This window comes from Nilaparvata lugens, chromosome 8 (genome assembly GCF_014356525.2).
Source record: "Nilaparvata lugens isolate BPH chromosome 8, ASM1435652v1, whole genome shotgun sequence".
In the NCBI taxonomy this organism is placed as follows: domain Eukaryota; kingdom Metazoa; phylum Arthropoda; class Insecta; order Hemiptera; family Delphacidae; genus Nilaparvata; species Nilaparvata lugens.
The window spans coordinates 40,743,052-40,759,981 of NC_052511.1; the positions used below are offsets into that span (position 1 = coordinate 40,743,052).

Sequence of the window (16,930 nt, forward strand, 5' to 3'; positions counted from 1 at the left end):
ATTTGATGAGATTATTAGTTTCTATCTCCCATAATAGAACAGGTAAGAGAAATAGAAACCGGGAAAGTGTTACGTCACACAAAATGAAATCGAACATTAGAATCGAGCTTGTCTCTGAGCAGATGACAACCTTTTATCTATCTACCTTGAGAGCGATTTGCTGTCTAATGACAGACAAGGGTTGAAACACCTACGTAAACCAGGTGCTGACTTTGTTACATGGATCTCACTATACAGTTCTGAACTTTCCACTTTTATACCGCATTCACTTATGTAGCCTACTTCCAATTGTATCCTCTTATCAAGCATTTTCAAACAAACATGAAGAGGAAGAGTAAGTCAATTTCGATGACCGAAGAACTTCATCTGTAGAATATGATTTCAACAATACAGATCCAACAATGCGGATCCAACAATTTCAACATTGCGGATTCAGAGAGGGGCTAGAGGTAGCTGTAGACCCCATATTGAGTTTCAATTTAAGATAAATGGGTAATTAGTTTTGTTCTGTTACTCATTTCTTTCTTTTGAACTGTGTTACCCATTAGATTCAGGATAACAGTAGACCAGCTAAAAAAGAATAATAAATAATGCATTAAAGAAACTTATTATGAGGTAGAATAACTAGAAATTTGGATACAGGTCTATTTTGAAAAATTGAAAGAATAGTATTATCAGTAGATCTCACAAAAGTATTTCCGTACTTAAAATAAGAAGGTTTGAATAAGCATTCAACGTTCAAATTCTTAAGGCCAGATGGTGAGATATGAAAATATTTGTGTATTATGTTAATACAGAAACGTTCTTATGGCTTCTGAATCGTATTATTTTTGGTCTATATTCAAAGGTCAAACTATAGTTTTTCAGTCTCTAAGCTCTGGGTTGATGAAGAGTTAAAAACGGCCTAAGAATGCTTCTTTTTAAACTTGAATTTTGGAAATTTTCTACAGGAGGGCCACCGGACCAGAAAAGTTACGGACAAGTAACCTTGCTGGGGGGCTATTCCGTACCCCCAGATGCCCCTGTATTCTCATCCCCCTCTCCCATTGATACCTTGCCTCCTCACCCCCTTGGACAATTCTGAATCTCTTTAAAATTTGAAGTCGATTTGTCGAAGAGGTATGAAGATTTGTAAAACATTCGTATGAAAATCAATTCTAAACTAGAACTTCGCTTCGCTAGTTGAAAAACATTAATACATTGATAAATAATACAGGTATTCATAGGAGATTTAGTTATGTTGCGCTGAATACTGTCTTTAGCTTCAATGCTCTTCCCCTATGCTACGAGTTGAGCCTTTACTCAGCAGATAGCAGCACTATACAGAAAACGAGCAGGCTATCTGCGTCGTTCCTGCACTGCTAGATGGCAAGCAATGCCCAAATTACTTTCATCTTCAGTACCAGCATCCAGCAATAAAACATTTTTTCTATGCAATTTTTTTTTGTTTGTTCACTAATTTTTCTCATAAATTAATAATGAATACATTTATTGAAGAGATAATCTACAAAAGTACAGAATAAGAAAATACAATGGGCCAATTTATACCTTAAAATAAACATAAAATGTTAGTTTGTATGGTTCTTTTATGGCTATAATTATATTATTATACTTACTTGAGTATGTGAATCAGTTTTCAACAGGAGTATCAATATCAAATATATTCTTCAATCATCATTTATTTTGCCAGTGGTTGATTAATAGCCTAATAATTGTTTTTTTGCAGTCTGGAGCTCCTCTTGAATCTGAAAAAATACAATTGCACACCGAAGATTGATATGCTTTTATACACAAACGTATTCATTACATGATCACTCAATTTGCTAATTTCTCTTCTAAACTCATTGCCCAATTCTTATATTATATTAGTTTATAATAATATAAACTATATTTTATATTAGTATAGTGCCGATACCAGGATGTCATTTCATGTGGGAGGACGGATGTGACCACCGAGGGAGGGAGGGTATTCCATTCCCCCAAGAAGACAGGGTACCCCCACCTATGGAAAAATGCATTAATGCATCTGAGAGATCTTCTTATTTTTAGTAGGGGGGGCAACCCCCCGAATAATAATTCAGGGGAGAAATATCCCTACTTTCCGCCATCCCTCCCTGGATCGCCACTGCTTTAGTTTATGTATTCAAGTATATAGATATCACATATTTATCATTTATATAGGCTTGTAATATTCAATTGATATATCAGGGAACATAATACAGTGAGTTTATCAATGCTGTAGGATGGGTTTTTCCAGTTCAGAAGCATTGTTAATTAAGTGAAAAGCAAAATGATAGTGGTTTATACATCTGTTAATAAGTTGAGAGCCAATCGCAACGAGCGAAGTGAGCATAAGCGCGTGTCTAAAGGTGCGTAGAGACTTAGGATAGGCACACGCCAGTTAGTCAAGACAATACAAGACACGTTCAGTTACAATACGTCACATTATTGCTTATGACTCACACTGATTAGTCATTGCAATTAGACATGTCTTCATGAGCAACAATGTGAAGTATTGTGACTGAACGTGTCTGATCATGTCAAGACATGCATTGACCAACTGGTGTGCGCCTAGCTTCAGGTCTTAATAAGCAACTATGTGAAGTATTGTGACTAAACGTGACTAGTCTTGTCTTGACTGACCGGTGTACGCCCAGCCTTTTGCGTCACCAACACGCGCTTTTTGCTCGGAACATATAGCTCCGTCCCTGGGAGTAGCCTGGCATATGATGGATATACCTCTCTGGGTGATATATGTCTCTGGGTGTAGCTGGGCACAGTGGAACCTCTGGCGGAGTCTCGGAGTTTTCCAGTGGGGGTTCAGACTATGAGAAACAGAATACCCCTATCTCTGGAAGTAGCAGACATCTGAAATATCCCAGACTGTGGAATTCATGGGTAACGCCTTCGTCTCTGGAAGTAGCATCATAGTATGTCGGTCCTTGAAGTTGTGATGAGTCAATGCTCTTTATTCAAATTTCCATCAATAAAGGCCAAGCCACACAAAGCGTTTTTTCAGGCGTTTTCAGACATGTTTTGAGTTGAGAATGATACTGTAATTATCAATGTATAAAATAAGATAAGTCGGCAGGGCAGCACTCTCTCTGATTGGCTGATAGGGTTGTCATCCAGGAATCAGCTGATAATCAGCCAATCGGAAAGCTTCTTGCCCTGCCGACTCGTCTGAAAATGCCTGAGAAAGTCTCCATGTGACCTGGCCCTAAATTCACACATGCACAGAATCAAAACAGTTATTGGGAGAGAAACAACAGAATTAGTCAGAATATTGTACTGATTTGTTAAGTTCATTCATTTTTGTTTGTAAATTGTCAGTGCTATGAATTAATTTCAATTTCAATTTCAATACCCCTCGAATTGAGATAGTTGATGAGCCAGTCTGAATAAGGTTATAATAACAGTCATTATAAATTCTTCAGTTTAAAAGGCTATCATCATACTATTCAAATGTGTAAGCAATCTCAGTTGCTCACCACTTTAAAAATTGATCTCTCAGAAATTACAATTGACAATGTCCCATTCAGATAAATAATTTCTCACTGGTGGTTATCACTCATTTTCAAGCAATTTTACACCGAAAACCATCGTGGGAACTGCGTTAAAGATAATATAACTGTTTATCGACGCCAGGATTTATTTCCCCCAGATTATTATTTGAAGACCACATTTACTCCAAGTTGCATACTGCAACTCCAAAGATAGACCACGATAATAAATTCAAACATGCCATGGATACACCAGTACTGTTAGTCTTTATTACGGAAACGTGACGTACAAACATACAGTTTGTCTATGATTCAGGCAGTAATTCGAAACCGTGCTTTCATTTACGAACAGCTCGTTATTATTTATTCATCCTAGAATATCAGCTCTGTTAAGCATGTAAGGTAAATATTCAATAAATAAAGTAGACCCCAACTGAATGGCTAAGAATGTTGGATAAATATTCGATAAAGTAGAAGTTGCTGTGTAGTAGAACATTGATGATAAATAAGTGAATAGAGTAGAAATATACTGTTACTAAGTAAACTGGAATTCAATCTTGTATGTACTTAGTTGCAAAACTGAATTTGTTCAGTGTAGAGATTTTCTGTACAGAAATTCATAATCTCATGAAAGAAGAATTGATTTCACAGGATAAAAGCAGAGAAGTAGTTTCATTCCAATTTTCATTACCATCGATCTATCATGAAAGCAATCAATCTGTGAACGGGCAGTAATGAAAAAATTAAGAAAATCGTTACCCTCTGATAAACCTAAGAGATTGACAATGGTGTAATAACCGAAACCGGTCTTTCTAAGTATCAATGAATCTGTGGTTTTTTGACAATTTCTTAGTCTTTTTCATTCAATATGAATAATTACCACAATATCAACTTCTCAACTACACAAAAAAATTTTTACCCTACAAAATGTGTTGAATAAGTCAGCTGAGGACAATTCCTGGATGCTATTAGGTCATTCTGCAGTTTGTAAAAAGCTGTGAAAGATTGTTTTCAATTATACCAGAATTGGAAATGCAAAACTCAGATATTTCTTATTATAACTAGTCATTTGTAATAAACATGTTCTTAAATACCGTTTTGACAAGTGATACTGTTTAAGGTTCATAAGTTCGTTGTATTAAGGTGCGTACAGATATACGCGCCGCGAACATGAGCAATTCACTTTTAATCAGCTGATGGCAAGCTTTTTATATCTATATCTTATACCGTTTCTGTAAAAATACAGATATAGTCAGCTGATTAAAAGTGAATTGCTCATGTACGCGGCGCGTATATCTGTACGCAGACGCACCTTTATATAGCACAGATCAGATCTAATCGTTTAACTTTTTAACCGTCTAACTAACGATTGATTGAATTGATTGATTAGGATAGTTTCAATTAAATCCTCGAAAATCTTTGGATTGTTTTGATTGTCCCCACAGTATTCTATAAGGTATAAACTCATTAGATGTTTTAATAATCAACTTACTAATTGGATTATTATGTAATACTACAGAGTTAAGCCTGTTCATTCAGTCTCTGGTAATACGTGACTACTCAAAGTGTTAATTGGGATCATTGGATAGCAACTAACAACTAAAGTCAAAGTCCAGTAGCAAAGCAGGAGTACCCAGAGTTTGAAACAATTGCATGCTGATTCTGGATTCTCCCAATGTCTCAGGAGAGTGAATAGAATACAGAGACAAGCCAAGTGAGCCCATATTTATGTGGGAATGTCAGCGAGTCGAGTTTAAGCAGCAACTCACAGCCGGCTTGATAATGAGAGGATAAGTTGGAAGTTAGTGGTGAAATAATTGAGTATCCCAGTCACGTCGAACCATGGGGGGGGAGAGGAAAGTCGATGAAATTATAAATCGCATCGCTTTAACTAACTGTTTCTCCACCCTTTCAGCTGCCATGTTATTCACTGGCATCCGAGTTACGTGCTTAGTCAAGTTCCGGAAAAACAAAGCACCGTGGTTGGGAGGGGGGAGGAAGGATAATCGGAGGGGGATAGGTGGTAAATCTCCCAAGGGAGAGAGAGTAGAGACGCAACATTGACAGGGCGCTAAATCAGCGACTTCGTCAGGTATGCATGTGCTACGTGCCGTGTGCCGTGTGCAGCACAAGGGCTGAGGGAATTTTTGCACTGCAATGTTGGCAATAAATCGATCTGTTGTGACGGGCAGACGGACAAAAAGAGCGCCAAAACTTGTTGCCTCTATTGTAGAAGAAGGTGCACAGGTTCACACGAATAGTATATACAGCAACTTGCACTTGCAATGGCATAAATAAATAATAACAAATAGGCTACTATTCACAAAGAGTATAAAATGTATAGTGCATTCTATACTCTCTGACTATACCAGTAAGTATAAATGTAACATTCTATACTCACTGGACTATACACAGTACTGCTAATTTCTGATACTATACTTTAATATACCGTAGCTAATCAGATCAGTGAGTATAGAATTTAAGAATCAAACAAGTATTATAGTATGACATATTATACTCTCTGAATGTGATACAATTTTAATGATATGGCTAATATGATTATTGTATTTGCACATCATCATAAATTATAAAAAACTTTTTGTGTATTTTGTGTAGCACCCATTATCGATCCTCAAAAATCACTTCCCTTTTCCCACTTTTATTCCCTTGATCTCTGTATCTCCCATAATTATCCATTGCATTACCTACATACTTATCTAGAGCTTAAAACATTCGTGCCCAATATAGTTAATTAATGTTTTATTGGAGTATCTAGGACACTTCATGAGGAATAAAATTAAATATCAGTTGCTAAAATGTGTAATACAAGGTAAAGTTCTTGGCAGAGTGTTGGTAGGAGGCGAATTTCCTGATTGAAGAATTTGAGGACATGGTTTGTAGTGTACAATCCAGAAAGTTTTAGAGCAGCTATCAACAATGTTATAATTGCCAGAATGATTGTCAATATTTGTCAACGAATAGGCACCGGAAGAAGAGGTTAGTGTTTTCTCACCTTGCATTACTGCAAATTAAGGATTGTACAAGAAATACTTGCATTGCAGAAGACTTCAGATAAGTTGTTGAAATTCTAATGTTATTTCAGTTATAATGAACCAACTGAATACACTTTTTGCAATAGCTTATTGATCACTTTGATCGGATCATGTCACAGTCACATATTATTTGGAGTGCTGGTATCCACATAGTCATGTTCATGAATGAATATTCTTCTAATTTGTCAAACTTCAATACATAAAGGCCTCCAGCCTTGGGAAAATCATATGATCGCATGAGACTCAACCATATTTGATCGCATGAGAAAATATTAGGAATTATTAGAATAGATTAAATTATTCGTGTCTCAACCCAATAACAAACAATGTTTGAATCGGAGAAATCCAAAACTCTAATTGGAATTCTACAAAAGACTGACTCTGTCAAAACAATTCAATCCAATTCTATTTTTAATAAAATTATAATGATTCACATAAAAACGTGAGTTCCTCCACAACTCGATCATTATATTAAAAGGGAAGATGAAAAAACGAGACATTGAATATAATTTACCATTGCATTCTCCCTACACCAGAATTCTTTACTGATTCCTCACAGACGGTATGAAGTACCTATAAAATAGTACTCGGATACCATGACATTCAACCTTTTGAACTTGAGACCCTTACCATTCTTCACTCCACACACTCCAGACTCCACCATGAACTGCAACTTAATACTTTTCGTTTCTTGGAACGAAACGTCTCACTCTACCTTTTCCTCTTCCTTCCTCCCTCTCTCCTTTCAATTTTGTTCTCACTGGAAGAGCGATGACGAAGCGGGGGAAATATTTCAGACCCAGGAATGCGTCATCAAAGAAAAGAGCATCGTTTTTAATTCTTAATGTCGTCACCATCAAATCCCATAATAAACGTCATTACGAGGCCGATTTTCCCTGTAATATATTTTATCTCAAGACGGTAATTGTGATTAATTTTAGCTGCGAATGATTTCAACATGAAGAATGTCTACTCGTAAATGTACAATAGAATGCTGGTAAGATTTCCATAATGCACATCAGTAAAAAGATGATGGGAACGCTTCGTATTCCTGAGGAACTAATAACATTTTTATGCACTTGGATGCGCAAAAGTAGCTAGCGGTTTAAGTTGAATTTTATTATGGAAGTTTCATGACTGAGGGGTAAAATAGGTAGATTGGACACACTTCGTTAAATTTAGAAAACGATAATCAATTGGAAAATAATGCAATCTGTTCAGAACCACCACTGGCATAGCGTTGGGAGGTTAGTATGAATACTATCACAAAACGCAAGTATTGGGCGAGAGAACCATACTTATTCTTCTTACTGACAATGTAAGATAGTTTTATTCCCATTTTCCTCATTCAGACCTACAATATTCAATGAATCTGAAAAAATTCTCAACACTTAGCCGGTCACTAAATTCAAGTGAACTGGCATAATACCAGAATGTGTAAATTAACAAGTAGTGTACTTCAACAACATGTTTGAGTTTTTAGCTCAAACATTTCTAGTTTTATTCTTAATTTAGACTTTTTGAATAATTACTAAGTTAATGTTCTAGATTTTTTGATTTTAGACTCTAATAATACCCATTCGATTCAAAATTTACTCGTTTATTGAAGAACGTAAATTGTATTTTGAAAAGTGAAAGTGACATAACCAACATTTTGATTTGGACAGTATAGTATAGATGGGAAATGGGACAGTTTTGGGTATGAGCCTATTGTGCCTTTCCTCATGTTAAGTATTTGTACACAATGTGATAAATAAATAAACACTTCCTCAAAGTAAAGCACAAAACCCCTTCAAGCTCAACAAATCTAAAAGGAAATACCATGGGTATTCTTGTTGACTTGTGAATAATATCCTGTCAAATTCAAACAAATAAGAAGAAGAATCAGTCGCGTATATTCTATTGGAATCATCATTGGAATGTTTGGATCACCGTTTTTCTAATAAGATCACTAATATCCCAGTGAATCAATTTCTTCGTACAAGAACTCTTGATTTTTCCTTTCCAAGAACTACATTCCTTCTATACTATAATATCGAAGCTTATCGCAGACTGTATATGCACATTTCACAAGATAAACATAATAACAAGATAACTGTTAATAGTTTTTCAATTACACTGACAATATTATTGATTATAGGTATCGGAACGATGCAAAATAAATGATCAGTTTTGGAAGTGAGATTTTCCAGTAGTTAGTGGTTTAAATTATTTACAGCAGAGTCGTATCACACTGCTTGAATTCCACTTTTAATTTATTTTCTATGTCATCAAATGATTCTTAATCATTTAAATGGTAAAAACTCAACTAAATATCAATCTCATTCTTTTCAGACCGCAGTGATTGGAGTGTGCAAGCAAGTTGAGAATTCATCTCGTGGTGATTCAAACATAACGTGAGTATCGCCATCTTTTCAAAATAACTCCACTTTTTTCAAGTAACGTTCACACGAAACTTTCATAATCACAAGCATTGATTCATATTTGATTGACACACTAAAATTATGTAATTTCAAACAATAAAAGTTACATTCAGACCATCATGAAGATTTCATGATTATTTATAACAGTACTACTTCTTTAAATTCATTTAATTTATAGATTCATATCGGACAAGTATTGATGAAGTGATATTTTCGAGCTCAAAATTGATGTGTTTTTATAGAACTATTTTGTGAATTTGAAGTTTCATGTTTTTACGAAAGTTTTATCATCAATCTATCTAAATTTGAAATTGTTTGTTTTATTCTTATTTGTATATTCAGGGGCCTGTTTCATAAAAGTTACGAGTCCTGTAATACAGGAGAATCACCATTCCAATCACATTCCAATCATATATTATACTCAATATACTACTATTACTATTACTACTATATATATATAAAAGCGAAATGGCACTCACTCACTGACTGACTCACTCACTCACTCACTCACTCACTCACTCACTCACTCACTCGCATAACTAAAAATCTACCGGACCAAAAACGTTCAAATTTGGTAGGTATGTTCAGTTGACCCTTTAGAGGCGCACTAAGAAATCTTTTGGCAATATTTTAACTCTAAGGGTTGTTTTTAAGGGTTTAAAGTTCGTCTTTTAGCATGTATATTCTTCTTCTCCCAATCTCTTAATTATAATTGAAATTTCCATATCATATGTTACTATAGAACTATAATCTAGATAGAGTACCTCTTCGAAACAGTTGTTAACTGGCAACTAAATTAATAATTTGTGAAGTTGGCATTAAGTTGAGTTGACTTTGTTAGGTTGGCACCAAGTTGAAGATTTAAATGCATTTATCGAGGAAAAATTGATTGGGCACTGCTACTTCAATCCTGGGAATATTATATTACTAGCCGTCAGGCTCGCTTCGCTCGCCGTATCCGTTTAGCCAGACGTTTAGTCTGGACCCCCGACTGGATTGTCCTAACATGATAAAAATGCAGGCGAGCGAAGCGAGCCTGCTAATCTCATTCTTGGACAATCCAGTCGGGGGTCCAGGGGGCGGAGCCCCCTGGCTAGACGGATATGGCGAGCGAAGCGAGCCTGACGGCTAGTACTCAATATAGCCGATAAAATCAGCTGTTCCTGCATTACATGACTTCTAAATTTTCATGAAACAGGCCCCAGATTGATGAAACACAACTATGATAAAGTTCTGTATTATTTACTTGTAATACAGGCAAATGTCTTGTAAATTGTTTTACAGGGAAAATTGTTTATGAAACACAAACTTCTAAATTCTACCTGTAATACAGGAACTTTTCTTGTATTACAGGTCTTGTAACTTTCATGAAACAGGCCCCTGGTGTATAAATTGAAATGGACATAACCTACTTAATATTTGAACAATTTAAGAAGTTTTGGGCAATAGCATGTTTTTTTCTTTTCAGACTATTGTATTGTTTGCTCTAAAGTGTAACAATTTACCATGGAGATAAAAACTTTGATAAAACCTGTATCTGGTATAAAATTATTCATCATGTGGTAGAAATTTAATAGACCCCCCTTCAAATTTCACTTGATATATTACCAAATTTGAATTGATGCAGGAAAATGGATGATGTACTTGACCTAGAACAGTATTTTGACATTCTGATTTGAAATCGTGCTCTAACTTGAAGTATCACCCTTTAAACTTGAAACACCTTACTCACATATGCGATTCACGTCAAATAGGATGAATAATCTTTTAAATTTAAAGATGCACTTCAACTTAACATACCTTACCTCCAGACACACTCAATTTACTGGTAATAACATTTAACCATTAACCGCATGATTTTTGGTCAGTGAAGGATAACTGCATCATTCAGAATCCATTAGGCCTACTAATACTCTCTCAGGTCATTCGTAATGCTCTCTCAACTCTCTTACTCATTCCTCATTCTAATACATTCTTACTTACAAAATGCTCTCAACTCTCTCCTTACTCATGCTTACTTACTCACTCATTCTTACTCTGTAAATGGCGTACCATTCTTCAACTTTATATCAGTGCCCAATTAGCGTTACAAGTGGTATTAGTTACCATTTACCACAAACTACACAGTAACGTTACAAGTGTAGAGGTCATAAAACCAAACCGTACATCCCAAAGCAGATGTAGAAGCAATCATCTCGACTAATCTGGAACTCCCACTTCATCGTTACGCATAATGAACGCCCTTTTCGGATTACCGGCATTGAAAATGGGTTTGTTCCTTTTAGCAGGGTTTATGATGTCGGCATGAAAGTTCAAGCCCTGATTGCAACATTGAAGAATAGATAGCGAATCAGTGAAAATGATAAGACATTCTAATAATAATCTCAGTATATTTTATTATGAGAAATGTTTACATGAGATTTAAACAACTTTTCCACCAAATTTAGGTGGAGAAACAGTTTTGGGATCATCCTATGTTGATTCTCTAACAATCATTTACTTAATGTTGTGATTGTGTAAATAGAATAAATGGAATAAAATAAAATCAAATATCTGGCTTGTAGGTCACATCTGGAGTTAGAATACATTTCCTTCCGTTCTGGAGTGATCCGTGGTCTAGTGGATAGAGTGCTTGCTTAGCAGCATAGAGATCCCGGGTTCAAACCCTCTCATAGCCAAAAGTCTTTTAACCAGATCACTCCCGTGTTATCAGATGGGCACGTTAAATTGTCGGTCCAGGCTGAAATATGACAGTCGTAAGGCCCATTGACGGCTTCAATTATACAGGGTGTCCCACCAAGGTTGTAACAGCCATTGACCATAGACTCTACTCGACATTTCTGACAAAAAATGTTTAGTAAACTTTTCTCCTGTCGACCTTAGTTTTCGAGATATATCGATTTTTCGATATTTTCAGAATATGCCTACTTCCGGTCATTAAATACTCAATAACTCGCAAACAAGTGGTCGAATTCAAATTTCAAGGGTATTGTTGGAAAAAGAAAACATTTCAAACAAGATTGATGTAATTTTATCTCTTGTTAGATATTTTGTAGTTTTTTTACAGGGCTTAAACTTGAAAAAATGCTATTCTTCAAATTAAAAGTCAAATTTCAAACCGATTTTTCTCATTCTTTCTCCGGGTAATTTTAATGGTTTCAAAAACTTCTCCATTTCATAAGCTTTCGAATGAGTATGAATTTGAAAAGGCAAGTTCCATGATAAAGTGTTCAAAACTGCTAATATCTGGAATGAAGATCTTCAAAAAGAGGAAATTCACAAACAGCATGCATCAAGTGGTGATCCTAAAAGGGTGAAATCACCTGATTTATCTCTGACAATATGCACAAGTTTCAATCAACATTTCAACATTCTACAATGATATGACTTTTACAATAACTTGCATTATTTCCTGTACCATAAATCCTGAATAAAATAACAATAAGTGTATGTTTCAGCCTATTTTCAATATAGTTTTCAGTGTGCTTTCCAGTTAATTGGCATGATATGTAACTTTGTCTAGTAGGGAAGTGTTCGTGTTCATTATCATGAAATTTATCTTGATTGAGTACTTGAACATGTTATTGGTGTATGGAGAGTGTGGATGCAATTCAGGAGAGGCAGAGAGAGTATACAGGAGACGTTTTCCTGACTGAAAACAACCATCTCATAACATGTTTTTAAGATTGACAGATGTCAAGATGGTAAGTGTCTAGGATCAGTTTCAAGGTACGAGAGGCCCATCTTAATTTCCGAAGCTTTTGAGAATCTTATTCTAAAGTATTTCGAGCAGAATCCACGGTCCAGCATCCGGTGGGGCAGTTGGGATATGTAGGATGTTGAAGAATAGTTCAAAGAATATCGAAGAAGAATAACTTTCGACTATTTCTTGATACCCAGTTCAAGAGTTGAATGAACCTGATATTGTTTCAAGATTGCCGTTGGATCTTAGCACAAGATTGTGTTTCAAACATTTTATTGACAGATCACAGATAAAATTACGTTCACAAGAATATTAGCAGTTTTGAACACTTTATCATGGAACTTACCTTTTCAAATTCATACTCATTCGAAAGCTTATGAAATGGAGAAGTTTTTGAAATATTGAAACCATTATAATTATTACCCGGAGAAAAAATGAGAAAAATTGGTTTAAAATTTGACTTTCAATTTGAAGTCCGGGGCCTTTCACCTGGCCGGAACCCCTTAAAGCCCAAAACTGTTTCTTTGATTCTTTCCCAAATTTGGATAGAAATTGTCCAAAAATAGGTTATGTTTATCACTTTATAATGATGAAGACATAATGTGACAGGAAACAGGGGAATTATTGTGGCGTGCAAAAAAGCTCTTTGGGCTGCTGCTGGGCTGACCGCTCTGCTCTCTGCATTGCACTCTCACGACTGTGGCCTTTCAAGGTCATGGCTCCTCATCCTGTCTCATCTTATTTTTCAACATCTTCCTCTTCTTCTCGGTCTCCTTCTTCTTGATACACATCTTGTTTCTCTGACCTCTCATTCTCTCATTCTGCCTCCTCTCCTGCAAACTTCTTCCACACCATTAGCTATCGTTCTCTTATTTTATGCATAATACTTAATTTCTAATCAATCATTCTTTGTTTCAATTCCAATTAATAATATTCTTATTCCTCCTCTTCTTCCTCTTCCTCCTCTTCCTACTCTTCCTCCTCTTCCTTCTCTTCCTCCTCTTCCTACTCTTCCTCCTCTTCATCCTATCACTCCTTCTCCTCCTCATCCCCTCTTCTTCTTCTTCTTCTTCCTGATACTCTTCTTATTCCTCCTCTTCTTCCTGTTCCTCCTCTTCCTCCTCTTCCTCCTCTTCCTACTCTTCCTCCTCTTCCTCCTCTTCCTCCTCTTCGGCCTCTCCTCCTCTTCCTCCTCTTCCTCCTCTTCCTCCTCTTCCTCCTCTTTCTCCTCTTCTTCTTCTTCCTGATACTCTTCTTATTCCTCCTCCTCCTTCTTCTTCTTCTTCTCCTTATCCTCCTTCTTCTCCCTCTTCTCCTTCTACTCCTTCTTCACCTTCTCCTCCTATTTCTACTTCTTCTCATTCTTCTACTTCTCATTATCCTTTTTTTCCCTCTTATAACCCACAAATTATAGCCGACAGGAGTAGCCTGCTATTACCTGTGAGGCCGTCTTCCTGCAAAGAGACTCCTACTTCTGTACTTCTCTTAACTTCCAGAAGACAGTCAGACGAAAAAGAATAAAAAGAGCAGAAAGCAATCCTTCACTGTGACTCCTCTCACATTCATCACCATCACACTCCACTCCTTTACCTCTTGCAACCATGTTCCTATCCCTCTTCTTCCCATTGTCTTTTCCACTTTCATCCTCCCAATCTACTTCTTCAATGAGCAGCCATCAATCCCAGTTGCAACATAATTAAATCGTTTGTTGCATGTTCACAACTACCACAAGTGACTCTCTTTAAAAGCGAATCTTTAAGCTGGGTTTACACCAAAGTTATCAACAAAATGTTTATTTCTTCGTTCTTATAGATTCTATTAGATTGAACATAACTTATTATACACATGATGAACATATGTGTTTGAAAAGTTCCGTTCAATGTAATAGAATCTATAAAAATAAACTTTTTGGTAATAACTTGGTGTAAACGAAGCGCAAGAGTAATTTTTTTATTATATAACTATAAGCTATATCATATAGCTTTTCTATTACATTGAGCAATCTTTTCCATTTCCCTAATAATACAAATTGAAATGTCAGAGATTTTCGACTGAAAATCAGCGCAAATTGTTGGGCTTCATTTCTGTCTCATAGATTTATGTGGAGTTGAAATATCTTTGTATGATCTATGAGGACATTGATCTATAATACTCTCTGATCATACTCTTTGATATTTTGATACTATCAGATAATACTCTTTCATAATACTCTGATATGATAATATTCGGTTTATATTCTTCTATGGTATGATATTCTGTGATGATTTAATCTGATCTGGCATTATGCTTCGTATATTTTGTTCAATTATTGCCAGTTACACACACATAAAATTTTGGACGATCTATTTTCTACCGCCCTTATAAATTCTACCATATCAAGGTAGGTGCACACAGATCGTCATCGGACGGACGGCACGCATCGGACGATTAGATTTGATACATTGTTTTCAATTGGAGTGCGCAGTTCTAACAATGCATCAGATCTAATCGTCCGATCCGTCCGATGCGTGCCGTCCGTCCGATGCGATCTGTGTGCGCCTAAACGGAACTTGGCAAAGAGAAGATATGTGCAGATGAACATCATGATGTGTTCACCAATGTATGCTCTATTTCATAAAATTCATAAGGATGGCAGAAAATCGAAAGTCCAAAAATCGACGTGTGCGTAGCTGGGTTTTGATAAGGATAGGGAATAGAAGAGTGTAGAATGAAGGAAATATAATGAAAATAAATCTCTTGGTCCTATTATTGAAGATGAGATGTAAAAAAGGAATAGAGAAGATCTTTGTGCGTTAATAAAATATTTGTAAAACTGAAGATCTCAAAAAAATATTACCTATTCCCCAATTCCCATATTTTATACTTTCTCCATCCACCTATCTATCTCTTTTGCAGCAGTGATCCATGTCTCAAGAGATTTATAAAGCTTTTCACCAAAAATCATGATATTCAACTGATGCAGCTAGCTTAAGAATAAAGAATGAAGGAGATATAATAACAATACTTTTATTGTATACATGTACTAAACATAGCTCATTAAATTTATATGCAATATTCCACTACAGGATAGATTGTCAGTTTGTAAATTGAGTAGCGAGTACGATGACTCTCCAATCTTGTCCATAGTTTTATGAGGCAGACCAGTAGACAGGACATGATCATCGGAGCATGCAGTCTGCAAAATAGGCCCATTATAAAAATGCAATGCAAGCCAGACATTTGTCGCATGGCAGATTTTTGATGCAAAATTAGATGAAGTCGTCAACAGTGCGTGCAAATTTACCGTAACAACATAACTGATCTCAGACAAAAGAGATCCGGACACTCCAGTTTGAGAACAAGGAGTTATTGAATAAATTGACATCGCATCAAGGATTTTTGAAATCACAGGAATCAGAAAATGTAGGATTGACAACTAATTTGACATTTACAATACAGTAGTCGATTAAGTTAGAAACAATACAAGAAAGTTGATAGTTCGTTGAAACCGATATAGGAATAGAATGATTCTGTTTTGTTATGAACATGATGCTGTTGTGGATAACCAAGATATCGAAATTGAATGAAAAAGACTTGATATCGTCAAAACCATCAATTATTTATCGAAACAATATTTGAGATACTAGTTGTCGTTGTTACAGATTATGAATCTCTAGTAAACTTGAATAATGAACATTGAGCTGCAGAATATTATAGTGCTGTTGGCCAATGATTATAGTGCTGAAGCCCTACGATTGGCTGTCAGCTGTTGGCCAATGAAGGTTGAGCTGTACTGTCATTAGCCGAGACTAAGCAAACCCAAGTATTCCAAATATTGTCATGAGAACCACTAATATCACTAGTATCTTAAATTGTTTTGATAATGAGTTATTTTGACAATAGCAAGTCTTTTTCATTCAGAACAGTAAGTTAATTCGAAATATCAGAACAGATCTTGAAAAAAACTCAAAAATCAGAAACGTATTAGGAAATTCAACCTGATAATGATGGGAATAATAATCTATTGAACTCTTCATTAATTACAAATGAATGAACTTTACATTACTGAATAATTATTATAAATTGTAATCATATTTCATATCTCTAATATATTTTCATAATGGAGAAAATTCTATGTAAACTCTTAGTTGCTGAATCCTATTGAACAGTCATTATTATCACTGCATTCCATGAATAGGCTTATTCAAACTGAAATAGTGGAAATATTATTTGAAATAATATCATACTTCAAAACGAGTGATACTAGTA

General features: G+C 35.6%; 1 protein-coding gene across 1 annotated transcript in view; it reads left to right on the forward strand.

Annotated features, from left to right (window-relative positions):
• The window catches only part of LOC111046509 (pollen-specific leucine-rich repeat extensin-like protein 2), a 131,507-nt gene that overhangs the window by 84,691 nt on the left and 29,886 nt on the right, over positions 1-16,930 (forward strand). The window contains exon 3 of the mRNA XM_022332072.2: positions 8,891-8,952. The gene's annotated coding sequence lies outside the window, so the exon portion shown is untranslated. The remainder of the gene's footprint in view (positions 1-8,890; positions 8,953-16,930) is intronic.